This window comes from Palaemon carinicauda, chromosome 7 (assembly GCF_036898095.1).
Source record: "Palaemon carinicauda isolate YSFRI2023 chromosome 7, ASM3689809v2, whole genome shotgun sequence".
Lineage (NCBI taxonomy): Eukaryota > Metazoa > Arthropoda > Malacostraca > Decapoda > Palaemonidae > Palaemon > Palaemon carinicauda.
The window spans coordinates 96444279-96458708 of NC_090731.1; positions in this window are offsets into that span (position 1 = coordinate 96444279).

Here is a 14430-nt window from a genome sequence, read left to right on the forward strand (position 1 = left end):
TGTGATTCTTCTAAATTCTTTCGAAGGATATCAAAACGACTTTTGCTTGCATTTATACATTCTTTTAAAGGATTTGATAGATTAGTTGTAGGCGTTCTAACTGGGGTACCATACAATGCTTCGTGCGGTGACATTTTCAGTGGGAACCAGTTGCTCCGAGACCACTTGGGAGCCACTAGGGCCGCTATTCCTTGGAAGGATTTCAGCTTGGTGATGACTTTTAGCAGATGGTTGGGTGGAGGGAACAGGTAAATCTTGGTCCATCTGATCCAATCCAGGGATATGGCGTCCACCGCTTCCGCTCAGGGGTCCTCGTATGGGGCCACGTAGCGAGGAAGTTTCTTGTTGTCGCTCGTTGCGAAGAGGTCGATCAGTAGTTCCGGGACTTCTTGGGAAATGAAGGAGAATGAGTCTGTGTCTAGGGACCATTCTGACTATCGGGGCAGTCCTGGATAGAGCATCCGCTGTCACGTTGCGGAATCCTTGTAGGTGAACTGCTGAGAGGTGCTATCTTTTCTTCTCCGCCAGGAGGAAGATGGGCAACAACACTTGGTTGAGTTGGGGTGATCTTGAGCCCTGACGATTGAGACATCTGACCACTACATTGCTGTCCAGGGTCAGTCGGATGTGGACTGAGGGACATGGGGACAGCCTCTTCAGGGTGAGAAGGACTGCCAGCCTCTTCAGGGTGAGAAGGACTGCCATGGCCTCCAAGATGTTGATGTGAAACGTCTTGAATAGGGGAAACCATGTTCCTTGAACTTGGATTGATGGGAGTGACCCCCCCCCCATCCTTCTAGCGATGCGTCCGTATGGATGACAACCGAGGGTGGAGGTAGTTGAAGAGGTACCGACCTTTTCAGATTCTTTGCCTCCGACCATGGCTTGAGGAGTGATCGTAGCCGAGTCGGCAGAGGTCTCTTGAGATCTCTTCGAGCGTTTGATGCGTATCTTCTCCAGACTCCCGAAGCATCTTTTAGCTGTGCTCTTAGCATTGGGTCTGTCACTGAAGCAAAATGGAGGGAGCCGAGCACCCGTTCCTGTTGTCGTCTTGAAATCCGTTTGGATTTGAGAAGTCTCTGGACAGATCTTGCTATTTCCTTTCTCTTCTTCAGTGGAATGGAAAGACAGTGTGACTGGAGGTCCCAATGGATGCCTAGCCATTGAAACTTCTGAGCTGGAGAAAGTCGAGACTTTTTGGTGTTTATCTTGAAGCCCAAATGTTCCAAGAATTGGATCACCTTTGTGGAAGCTTGCAGGCATTCTTCTTCTGATGCTGCCCACACCAGCCAATCGTCCGGGTAAGCCATCACCTGGACGCCTTGTAGGCGTAGTTATTGAACAATGGTCTCTGTGAGCTTCGTGAAGATCCTTGGGTCTATGTTTAGCCCGAAGGGCATGGCTCTGAAGGCGTACTGTCTTCTTTGAAGCCTGAATCCTAGGTAGGAGGTCTGGTGATTCATTGGAATGTGCCAGTAGGCGTCCGCCATGTCTATCGAGACTGTATATACCTTTTGAGGCAGTAGGGCTCTTATGTGCTGAAGAGTCAGCATTTCAAACTTGTTGAGAGGGGACAAGTCCAGAATGACTCAAGAGTTTGTCGGAGTCCTTCTTGGGAACACAGAATAGTCTTCCTTGGAACCTGATGGACTTTGCCCTCTTGATCACCTTCTTGTTCAAGAGTTCTTGGACGTATTCTTCCAGAACGGGGGTGGAGTGTTGGAAGAATCAGTGAAAAACTGGTGGTGGTGTTTCCCAGCTCCAGCCTAGTCCATTCTTAATGATGCTGTGAGCCCAGGGATCGAAGGTCCAACGATCCTGGAAGAGGCAGAGTCTTCCTCCCACCGGAAGCATCTCATTGCTTCTGGTTGCCGGAGGATATACCTCCTCGACCACCTGCTCCCTTGCCTCCTCTCCCTCTGGAGGGACGTCTAGAGGAGTCTCTGCCGGTGCCTCTACCTCTGGGATGAAAGGTAGTCGACTGCCTCTTGCAGGCGGGCGTGAAGGCTGGTGACTGAGTCACCACCGGCTGGGGTACCAGTTGGAAGGTTTGTTGGAGCTGAGCCACCAACTGGGGAGCAGTGGTTGCAGGAAGCTGGTGTTTAGCCTGACGAGGCTGTGGTCTCGGCTTCTTGGACTTCTTCTTTGGTTGGGGGCCCTCATCCGGAGAAGATTTCCTCTTTGCTGACATGCCCCACTTTTGGAGAAGGTTTTTGTTCTCCGGGGCAGCCTTGTCAACAATCTCTTTCACCAAGTCATTGGGGAAGAGATCTTTCCCCCAAATGTTGGAGGAAATCAGCTTCCTTGGTTCATATTTTACTGCGGCAGACGAAAACACAAACTCTCTGCAGGCCCTCTGTGCCCTGACGAAGCTATAGAAGTCTTTCGTAAGAGTTGCTAGGTGGGTCTTGGCTAAGACCATGTAGACGCCTGGGGTCCTGTGGGGAGGTTCTCACTGAACTGTCGTCCAGTGATGTCGGCCTCCAACTTTTCCACGGAGAAAGTTAACTGAATGTCCTTCCAGTTTTTGTTGTCGGGGGGTAGGGTGAGGGAGAGGGGCCTACATTCCTCCAATGTAGGGCAGGGTTTCCCTTCCTCCAAGGCCTTCAGTACAGCTAGAAGAGACTTCTCCGCGAAGGGGAAGACCATGGTGTTTGGAGCAAGAAAGGACGGGTGTTTCTTACTAAGGGCCGCACCTTCAAGTTGGTGTAGCCCTTGTCCTTCAAACAGCCAGCTAGCAGTGATTGAGCCTTAGCGTGGTCAAACACAATGACCTCCTTCGGCTCGGTTTCTTCCTTGGAAACAGGTTCTGATTTGAGGCGGATGTAGCAGTCCGGGTATGCCTCAAAGCTTGGCCAGAATTCCACCTCTTCTAGGGGGACGGCACCTAGCTTGTCATTGACGAAAATCCTGCCGCTAGTGATAGGCATGTGCTCGGCATGCCTCCATGGGTTAGTCACGGAGCAGATAGGAAGGTCCTTCACGTTCATCCTCCTCTGAGGCTCACGTTGCTTCATCAAGCGGAGGATTTCTTTCTTGAAATCCTCATCCTTCTTGGGCAACCTCTCCTCGAAGATCGCCATCAGGGCCTGAAAATTGTCCGTGGAGTCGTCCGCTCTTGTGGGCATAGGAGTGGACGATGTAGAGGGGACTGGTTCCAAGATGACTACGGAAGCGACGAAGGGCGCGGCAGCGCCTTCTTCTTCGGAGTCAGGAGCCGTTCTAGGTTCCTCTTCTTGACCCTCGGCCATCAGGGTACTCTCGGTGATATCCGACACCTCTGACATCCTGTCATCGTCGTCGAGATGAATGTCCTGAAGTGCGTCCGAAACATCTCGGTCGACCATCAGTTGGACGCAGGTGATTTCAGGTTTGGGAATGACAGCATCCGCAGATGCCTTAGGAAAGAGCATAGCTCTCATCTTCTCGCCGGGAAGATAGGGCCCCGTGGCGTTCTTTTGGAAATCACGCACCCACTTGCGCAGTTTCTCACAAGCGATGTCCCTTGACTCCACAGATGGGGGAGCCTCAAACGCCTCATGGAGCAGGTCTTTGCAAGAAGTGAAAACCTGTGGGTCCCACTACCTAAGAGATCCCTGGGTGACGCAGCAGCTAGCGTGGGTTCGGCAAGCCAGGTGGCCGTAGAAATCACGGCGCCGAACGCTGCAGAAGGCGCTCTCACACCGGATGTACTCCTGCTGTAAAGAAGAAATGGGTACATGAGTATGCAGGAGACTATAATGATAGACTTAGAATAATACTAGATTAATCTTAATGTAATCTTAATTATAATATGAGATTCCTTTTCAACTCACCGGTACTCGGTGAGTTGTAGGCACCTAGCTTGTCATTGACGAAAATCCTGCCGCTAGTGATAGGCATGTGCTCGGCATGCCTCCATGGGTTAGTCACGGAGCAGGTAGGAAGGTCCTTCACGTTCATCCTCCTCTGAGGCTCACGTTGCTTCATCAAGCGGAGGATTTCTTTCTTGAAATCCTCATCCTTCTTGGGCAACCTCTCCTCGAAGATCGCCATCTGGGCCTGAAAATTGTCCGTGGAGTCGTCCGCTCTTGTGGGCATAGGAGTGGACGATGTAGAGGGGACTGGTTCCAAGATGACTACGGAAGCGACGAAGGGCGCGGCAGCGCCTTCTTCTTCGGAGTCAGGAGCCGTTCTAGGTTCCTCTTCTTGACCCTCGGCCATCAGGGTACTCTCGGTGATATCCGACACCTCTGACATCCTGTCATCGTCGTCGAGATGAATGTCCTGAAGTGCGTCCGAAACATCTCGGTCGACCGTCAGTTGGACGCAGGTGATTTCAGGTTTGGGAATGACAGCATCCGCAGATGCCTTAGGAAAGAGCATAGCTCTCATCTTCTCGCTGGGAAGATAGGGCCCCGTGGCGTTTTTTTGGAAATCACGCACCCACTTGCGCAGTTTCTCACAAGCGATGTCCCTTGACTCCACAGATGGGGGAGCCTCGAACGCCTCATGAAGCAGGTCTTTGCAAGAAGTGAAAACCTGCGGGTCCCAGTACCTAAGAGATCCCTGGGTGACGGAGCAGCTAGCGTGGGTTCGGCAAGCCAGGTGGCCGTAGAAATCACGGCGCCGAACGCTGCAGAAGGCGCTCTCACACCGGATGTACTCCTCCTGTAAAGAAGAAATGGGTACATGAGTATGCAGGAGACTATAATGATAGACTTAGAATAATACTAGATTAATCTTAATGTAATCTTAATTATAATATAAGATTCCTTTTCAACTCACCGGTACTCGGTGAGTTGTAGGACAGTGGACAAGGGTGTGATGGTTAGGCCATCACAAAAGGACAGAGGGGGGAGGGGAAAGGGTCCTGTGAAGGGGTGTGGGGGTTGGTGTAAGCCTTCCCCAATACCCTAAAAGGGGATTCTGTTTCGGTACCGACACAACCCCAGGTATAGGAAGAGGACATTCTCCAGCCTAGGGTGGGTTAGTACGGTAAGAGAACGGCATTGACGTGCCGTCCCAAACTATAAAGAAACAGAATCTTTGAGCCTGCCTAACCTAGGCTAGGGAAAGCATATCTCCCAGCCCAGAGTAGGCAGGCGCAGGACAAGTCTCTAGGCCACAAGGAGGAAGGGTCGTAACCCTTCCAGGTGTGGCCTAGGGTGGAGGGCAGAGGCCCCCCCCCCCTTTTTGCCGTCCAGCAGGCACCAAAAGGAGAGTTCATTCACCTAATGGGGTAGCTGGGGGCAAACGACTGGTACTCTGAGGTTCTGACCCTAACTCAAAGCTCATGTACTATGGCTCTGGGCAGGGAAAGAAAATCCTAGCCTAACATCACCCGAATCACGATTCAAGGAAAGGAGGGCTAGGATGTAGCCTAGGCTACCTCAGAGGGAGGAGAGATTACTTTATGAGTAAAGGTAACCGGGGAAGTGTGAAAGTATACAAAAGCCCCTAAGCCGTTAGGTTAGGGGCAGAGGAATCGACTACCAAGATCATCAAGATCATCAAAATCTCTAGAAGGAGGAAAAACCCATGTGCAATCACTGAATCTTATATGTATAATTGCCTAATATCTTCATTTAATAAATTAACACCAGGAACACTTATTATATCATGCATGAAAGTAAACTAAAACGCCTAGGCTAGCATGCCTAGGCGACTGGGCTAGCATCTCTAGCGTCATAAAATCGGCTACCTACACTCGCCGAAATCAAAGAATACTATTGGCATAATATTACTAATTCCTAGCAATGAAGACTAAATAACTAATACTGATAATTAGTTAAGAAACCGGGACAGTTGTTCTGGCTAACTAAATAAAGCATGCGATGCGAACAACATCGTCAGGGACACCTCCGGTTAGGCAATAGCTCCGCCACAAAACACAGTATTTTAAGATAAAAAAGTGTTACTTTACGGCCAGAGCTAATTATACAGTATAAGAATAAGGTACTCAACTTTCCAGAGACAGAAGAAGCTGAAGATTGCGACATGCTGAGAGTAAATAGCGAAACAACTGGGAAAAAACACCTGGTCAAAGATGCTATTACAAAAGGAATGGAGTTTGCGGGCAGTGATGACGTCATCCGAGTACCAATAACAGTAACGGAGGAGGAGAACTTTGTAACGGCTCCTCCCATATCTTGCCACCAACTTTCCCCTCGAAGCGTAAACGGTATGTGGGGTGCAGATAGCTATGTGGCGTGTCTAGAATACGTCCACTGTTATTATACGATATCCTAAAGGGAAACCTTAAGGGTACTCGCGCCAGAAGTTAGAATTCTGGAAACCTTTAGTTTAATTCTCTGGGAATATCCACTGTAGTCATATATACCCTAAGGAAGCTACTAAAGGAACCTTCCATCAGGACGACATGGCCTGAGCTCAAAAAAGTGCCTAACACTAATGTTCATAAATATCAGAATCAAGCCTATATACAGAAAAAACAGAAAAAACCCAAGTGTTATAGGTGTGGTAAAACTGATCATCTTGCATACGAAGCAAGGAATGCCCTGCTACTGGACAAACATGCCAGAATTGCAGAAAGATGGGTCATTTTGCAACTGCTTGTAGATTCCCTAAACAGTACGCAAAGAAAATAAATGCTACAGTTGATACTATTGGTCAAGAGAATAATGCGGAAAATGTTCATGATAATCAGGTTAGGTCAGAAACTGATTTTGCATTTCGCATTAATTCCGTCAACAAAGGTGCAAAGAAACATATGGTAGAAGTAATCATAAATGGTAAACCAATTTTGATGCAAGTTGACACAGCAGCCGATGTATCAATTATTTCTGAAAAAAACGGCTAAAGCATTCCTAATTTGTCATTAGAAGATACAAATAGAGTTTTGAAAGGTTATAATGGTTTTGATGTTCAGGTAATAGGTGCTTCGAATGTAGAAGTCCAGTATAAAGAACAGAAATTAGAGAGAATGCCATTAACAGTAGTAAAAGGTAAAGGACAAATTTTGCTAGATTTAGATTGGCTACAGTATTTGAAGTTAGATTGGCCTAGTATTTTGAAGGTTACAGGTAGACAAGATGAACACAAAAATGAAATATCTGTGGATAATATCATATCAGAGTTTCAAGACGTATTTGAAGATAAAGTAGGTACAGTAAAGAATGCAAAGGCAATTTTAGTTTTGAAACCTGACAGTTCTCCTAGATTTTGTGCTCCCAGGCCATTACCGTATGCATTGAAAAGTGCAGTTGAAACAGAAATCAGGAGATTAGAAAATGAAGGTTCCTGGGAAAAGGTTACATATTCAGATTGGGCTACACCATTAGTTCCTATTGTGAAGGAAAGTGGACAAGTTAGGTTATGTGGAGATTACAAAGTAACGTTGAATCCACAATTGCAAGCAGCTCAACATCCATTACCAAATCCGAAAGACATGTTTGCAACTATGTCAGGATGCAGTGTTTTTTCTAAATTAGATTTAAGACAAGCATTTAAACAGCTTCCCATGGATGAAACTTCACAAGAATTATGTACAGTAAATACATCCTTAGGTTTGTTTAGACCAAAGAGATTACCTTATGGAGTTGCAAGTAGTCCAGCTATATGGGAACAAACTATGGATAAAATTTTTTCAGGTATGCAAGGAGTATTCATTTTTATGGATGTTATTTTAATTGCTGGTAAAGACACAAGAGAACATAGAGAAAGATTGCAAACAGTTCTGAAGAAGTTGAAGGAACATAATATTAGAGTAAATAAAAGCAAATGTATTTTAGAAGTTGATTCAGTGGAATACTTAGGTTTTGTAATAAATGGCAAAGGTATTCACAAAACTAAAGAGAAGATTAAAGCTGTACAATTAACAAAAGTGCCAGAAAATGTTAAGGAATTACAATCATTTTTAGGTTTAGTAACATTTTATGGGAATTTCATTCAGAATTTGTCTACAATTGCACATCCACTGTATAATTTGTTGAATAAGGGTGTAGAATGGAAGTGGACAAAAGAGCGTCAGGAATCTTTTCAAAGAATCAAACAGGAAATAAAATCACCTATATTCCTAGTATATTATCAAATGGATCTACCAGTTAAATTAGTATGTGATGCATCAAATATAGGTTTAGGTGCAGTATTATCTCATGTGTGAAGAATTTTCTTCACTACTCTTCTTCTTCATAGTTTATACGTAGACTTTGTTATTGTTCGTGACGTCACGGCAGGGAAAAATATGAGTAATGTGTCTTTCTTGAGCGAGTGTCCCAAGATTAATACTTTTGTGTTGTTTGTATACATTATTCTACCGTAAGTATTTAGGTACAGTATTTTAAATCTCTTAATTACAACTCAAGTCTGCTAGTCTAGGAGGTATGGTTGTCCACACACGTGAGCCCGACTTGCTAAATTACCTTTTAGTTTCATTTTTATTCTGTATGCCAATTGTTTAGAATTAGGATTATCTTTGCCCCCTGGAGTTGCAAGATTTCTCCTTGTATTCTAAATAAGTGTGTTGCTTGAAATTCACAAGGCACAAGGTTTTTGAGCCTGTCCTAAATGAGAGTTGGCACCTCAAGACAATAGGCCTACGCACCAAGATACGCTTTTTTTTGGGAAGGAAGGAGGACGCAGCTGACCTGAACTCGACCTCACAAACATACAGGCCACGGTACGAAACGGAGCTTCCCAGTCAGGCTCCAATATTGTCAACCTCGTGCTCCCACTCTCCATCACTAGCCTGTCCCCTTACACAATAACTAGCCAAGAATACGTCGTAGAAGAGGTCAAGCAGATGACCAGTGTTAGTGCATAGCTGCTAATTCTACAGCACGTCGGTTCCAGTCTTGGGGGCTAGTTGGAGAGCTTGGAGGGGGCCGTTGACTCTGCAGAATAAGTGCTGTAGGCCTAGTGAGCGAACTGAAGACCGCCACATTTAGGACACGGGCGCCCACAACATATAAAAATCTTGTGAGTTTAACTAATGGCCATTCCCCCTTTAGATAAGTTTCAATTTCTCATAAGTTAAGTTTAGGTATTATTTTGGCATTACATCTTTCGGGCTGTGTGCATGGAAATTAATGTACTCATATTTTTTTGATCTTGGTATTTGCTTGAGGTTACTGACCACATGTTGGGACCTCACAGCAGCCACCGCACAAATTGTTGATCAGAGTTTTTGACTCTTATTTATTCTGTTGAGGTTTAATCCACGAGTTAATTCCGTTTAACGTTTTCAATTTTTTGTGTTGTAAATTCACTTATTCATTTTATCATATGTAAAACATAATTGAGTTACTGATATTTTTTCCAATTTTTAATTTTGTTGTGTTAAAATCATCGAGTTATTGCCATCCCTTTTTTTGTAATAAATCATTTGGAATAGATTACACATTTTGGTATCCTTAACCATTTATGATATGGGACGGGTCAGAAGTACCCAAGGTGTTGAGAGTAACCTACTCTAAACAGGTAAGTTGGTATCGGCGAGTGTACGCTCTTTAACTTAGTGCTTTGAAGGTGAAGATCCCCATTTAACTTTACTTTATACTTTTATACTCCACTGTTCCCCCCTTTTTTTATTGTCTCTAGTTGCATTAACGTAAGATACCTGTACAGCATCTCACTGGGGTCACTGGGACGGAATCGAAACAGAGCCTTAGAGTGAGATGACTCTAGCCCTGACAAAGCTAGAGTAGGCCATAAATTATTTCAAAATTAACGTGTGGAGTTCTCCGGCCTCTGGACAGTAAAATTGCCTCCTTTTGTATTTAAGAGTGACGGTCAGTGAACTATGGCAGTAAAGTATTAGCAGGGCGTTTGTGTCCCGAGAGTAAGTGCTCATTATCCTCCCCTGTTGAGCTTTGGGTAATTGCCGTAGGGAGACTTTCCTGGACTAAGTTCCCACTCAGCCATTCACATAAAAATTCTCCACATCATGTAATGCCAAATGGAACAGAAAAACCAATTGCCTCCACTTCTAGAGTATTGAACAAGGCTGAAAGGAATTACTCTCAAACAGAAAAGGAAGGTTTAGCATTAGTTTATGGTAGGAAAAAATTTACACTTGTTACAGATCATAAACCTTTATTAGCAATATTAGGTCAAAAAGCAAGTTTACCTACGGTGGTAGCTGCAAGACTACAACGTTGGGCAATTACGTTAGCCGCATACCACTATGATATAGAATACCGTCCAACATCACAGATCGGTAACGCAGATGCATTATCCAGATTACCAGTAGACAAAGCTCCAGAAGAGTATGATGACAGTGTTCTATTAATTTCTGTATATGATGTACCCATAACTGCAAAAGATGTACTTAGTAAGGTTTTAGAAAATTTAATGACAGGTAGGAACTTATGTGGAAAAGAGGAAAATTGTAAACCGTATAAGGATATATGGTATGAACTAAGTGTAACACAAGGAATAGTGATGAGAGGTTCAAGGGTAGTTATTCCTAATTCACTGAGAAATAAGGTTTTGTCTGAAATACATGCTGATCACCAAGGTATTGTGAGATCAAAGTCAATTGCAAGAACTTTTGTATGGTGGCCAGGTGTAGATAAAGATGTGGAATCTTATATAAGGAATTGTATGAATTGTGTTATGCAACAGAACAATCCTCAATTTGCTTGAATGCACCCGTGGGAGTTACCCAGGTATCCATGGCAAAGAGTGCATATAGATTTTGCATTATTTGTTTTTGATAGTAGTAGATGCTTACAGTAAGTGGCCAGAAATCATCCCTCTGAAGACAACGACGTCTTATGCCACAATAAAAGAGTTAATGCAAATTTTTTCTACACATGGTATTCCAGAAAGAATTGTTGGTCCACAATTTACCTCAGAAGAGTTTAAAGAATTTTGTAATGTCAATGGTATAGAACATACATTTTCAGCAACGTATCATCCATCTACCAATGGAGAGACTGAAAGATTTGTTCAAACGTTTAAACACAATATGAAGTGTAGTAAAGCAAATTCAGGTAACATATTTTTGCATGTATCAAAGTTTTTATTGTCTTATAGAACAACACCGCACAGCACAACAGGCGTGACACCCTCAAATTTGTTGATGGGGAGGAGGATAAGGTGTAAGTTAGATTTGTTGTATCCAATTTTGCAAAGTGATTTAGAAGATAAAGGGTATAAACAAGTAGTAAAGCTTCCATGTAAGACATTTTTTTTACCTTTATCTGATGTCATGGTATGATCGTACAACACTCCAGAGAAGTGGGTACCAGGAGAGATTGTAAGAGATGTCCGTGTTGGTGATAATGTTGTAAAACATCATGTTGATCAATTACAGCCATTAAAAAGAAATACAGTAGGGCATGGGAATGTTAGAGATGAGAAACTTAAAGAAGTAGTTAGATCAAATGAGTCAAATATTAACCAAGATGCTCCAACATCAAATGTAGATTCAGAACCAATTCATGTACCAGTACAAGATAAGGTTAAAGTGCTTCCTAGTAGGATTAATAGAGGAAAGCCCCCTGAGAGATTAGATTTATAAAGATTTTTACAATGTCAAGTTAAGGGGGAGGAGACTGTTATGTATTATTGTAATAATGCACTGTATTACTTCAAGTGTTACATGTATTGCGCAACATTGCATCATATTGCATGGATAAAACATGTTATGCTTTGTATATAAGTGAAATGATTTATTTTGACATTAGGATTCAAGCATTTATTAATTACCTCAAAGATAGGATGTGATTCTTTATAGTTTTGTACTGGAGTAGGATTTAAGTCTTTTCAGAGCGATGCTCTTTTGTTGTTTAGCAATGTTTTGGGTTTGTCAGATTGTTTATGACACTCCACGCACACTTGGGAGTTGGCTGTCACAGAGCAATGTATTCGCAAGAAATTAAACTTGTTTTTTAAGAATACCAACGTATCATTAAATCCCACCGAGAAAAATTGACGACCAGAGATGGGATCAGCTGAGGAATGATTACTAATAATTCTTCATCAATTGCAGGTAAACATCATTTTTGATAATGTTGTCATCCTACCAACCTTATAGTGTTCATACTGTGTCTTACAATTGTAAAAAGCTTCTGGCGGCGGAAAAACGTTACTCCACTATAAAAAAGGAAGCTCTTTCTTTGGTCCGCACTCTTAACTATTTCAAGCCGTATGTGACAAATTTTTCTTTCCCGGTTGAGATATGGATGGATCACAATCCTCTGGTTTTCATCGAGCGGATGATGGGAGCAAACCAGAGGATTTTGCGCTGGGCCCTTTATCTGCAGGAATTCAATATGGTTATAAAACATGTCAAAGGGACTGACAACATAATTCCTGATTCCCTTTCTGGAATTTAGAGTGCTAGCCTGATCCTTCTCGTTTCTCCTTTGAGGTTGTATAAAAAATATTTTTAGCTTTGTAGATAAAGTTTAGGAGGTTTCTTTGAGTGGTATACACTCTAGTGTTTTATAAAGGCTCCCCTAAAATTAATTATTGATTTGTCCCGATATAATAAGACTTTTGACTGTATAATAATATATATGACTTTTTGGACTATAAAACCGGTGTATTGTAGGTTAAGGTGTATCTCTGTGGGTGTACGTGTAAGTTTATTTAGGTTTAGTTAGGTAGGTGTGTTTCCATAGAATAGGAGATTTTTGACTAAGTACGATAATATTGGATCTTTGAAAATAATGGTAAGCTATATAAAGCCTTTGGTTTGTATTCTTTATGCTTATTGTTCTTACTTTACAGGTGCATTTCCATTTGTATATAAAAAGAAAAAAAATAATATTTCTGTTTAAATTTTCTTTTTTTCTTTGGGGAGGATGGTAATATGTATTAACGTAATTGTTACTGCATTTTTTTATGTAAAATTATTATAAAATTTAGTTTATAAGGCTTTAGTAATAAATTTGATTTTTTTTCTTTTGAAGTGCTGTTTTAACCTCCTCCCGGCTCGTTTAAAGATTTACAAGTGTCTAGTTTAACGCTTGTTTCTTTTCTGTGTTTTTCAAGTCCTTGGTGAGAATAGACACCTGTGCTTACCTGCGAGGAATTCGATTGCTAAAAGACACAGATAGAGCTCGAGGTTACCCGGACCTACTTCAGCAGCAGGCTTATGTGAGCTTTTCCGAGGATTGCAACACCAACGTTCGACGGCTTTTAGCAGGTGCATTTCTGCCACCTGCGGAGACTTGCATTTCCTGTGTGTTCTCTTCTGAGGTCCGCAGCGCCGACGTTGGAATCCCGGCTTTCAAGGTGGACACAGGAGAGACACCACCGTCGACGCATCCTCGCCATAGTCAGGTTCAGTAGCCTTGGAGCTCGTGGTGGCATGTAGGGAGGCAGTTGCCAGGTAGGAGAGATTGTATACCTTTTTCATGGGTTGGGGCTCCATTTCCCTCCCTTTTGATGAGGAGTCCTGCTGAGCTGCACTCCCTACGGTAGCTGAGTGTTAGTGGGGTCGCTACCTTTGTTGGAGCAGGAGGTAATTTCTTCCAGCCTCAAAGAGTGTGAGAATATTTATATATTTTGTTTTGTGTGTGTTTAGTTGTTAAGTTATTTGACTCTCTCTCGTTGGTGAGTGTGGTGTTTCCCGTTGGAGAATTTTGTTGATTGCCCATTGTTAATTATTAGGTGTTAAGTGTTAGTTGTTAATGGTTAGTTGTTAATTATTAATTCATATTGTTAGGTAGTCGCAAGGTTGACTGTTCTAAAAATTGTTGTTAATAAATATTGTTAAGTTTTCCCAAGTGTTTTCGTTTCCACTGACCAATTTTTATGCCTGATATTTTTGTAAACACTGACCTCTCTTATCGTGAAATAAGAACTTGCACCACGGCCCGACAAGCGTCGTAAGATATAAAACAAAATTTTCTCCTATTGTATTTATTGAAGAAGTTACAAAGAAAACAAATGAATCTATCAATATTCCCTGTGATCGGGATAACCAACGTCTGTTGGGAGCTATGTGTGTTGACTGTCTTACGATCACATATAATAAAGTGAGTGAAAGTGAATATGATACCATGTGCCCATCGATGGAAAAGACTATAACTGTAAAAGATCAATCACCTTGGTTTGGTGGAGAGACTTAAGTGAAAAAGAGGGAAAAAAGACGTAAAGAAAGAAATGGAATAGGTTAAAAACTGAAAGTACAAGGGTAAAATACAAAACTGCTATGTGGTAATATAAATGCCTACTAAGAAGGAATAAAGTGAATACTATAAGAGAAAGATCCACGAAGCAGCAACAGGCATAGATAAGTTATATCATCTCCAAAATGGTGTAATGGGAAATGTAAACAAAAAGAAACTAGCAAATAATTTTGTAGTATTCTTTAAAAACAAAATTTAAAATATACCCAGGTCATTTGCAAATACTCAACATCAGATTAATGATACACCTGACACAGACAAAATTAATAAGATTTAACAACATAACACAAGATGACATCACCAGGATTATCAAGAGAGCAAGGAAAACAAACTGCGTGATCGA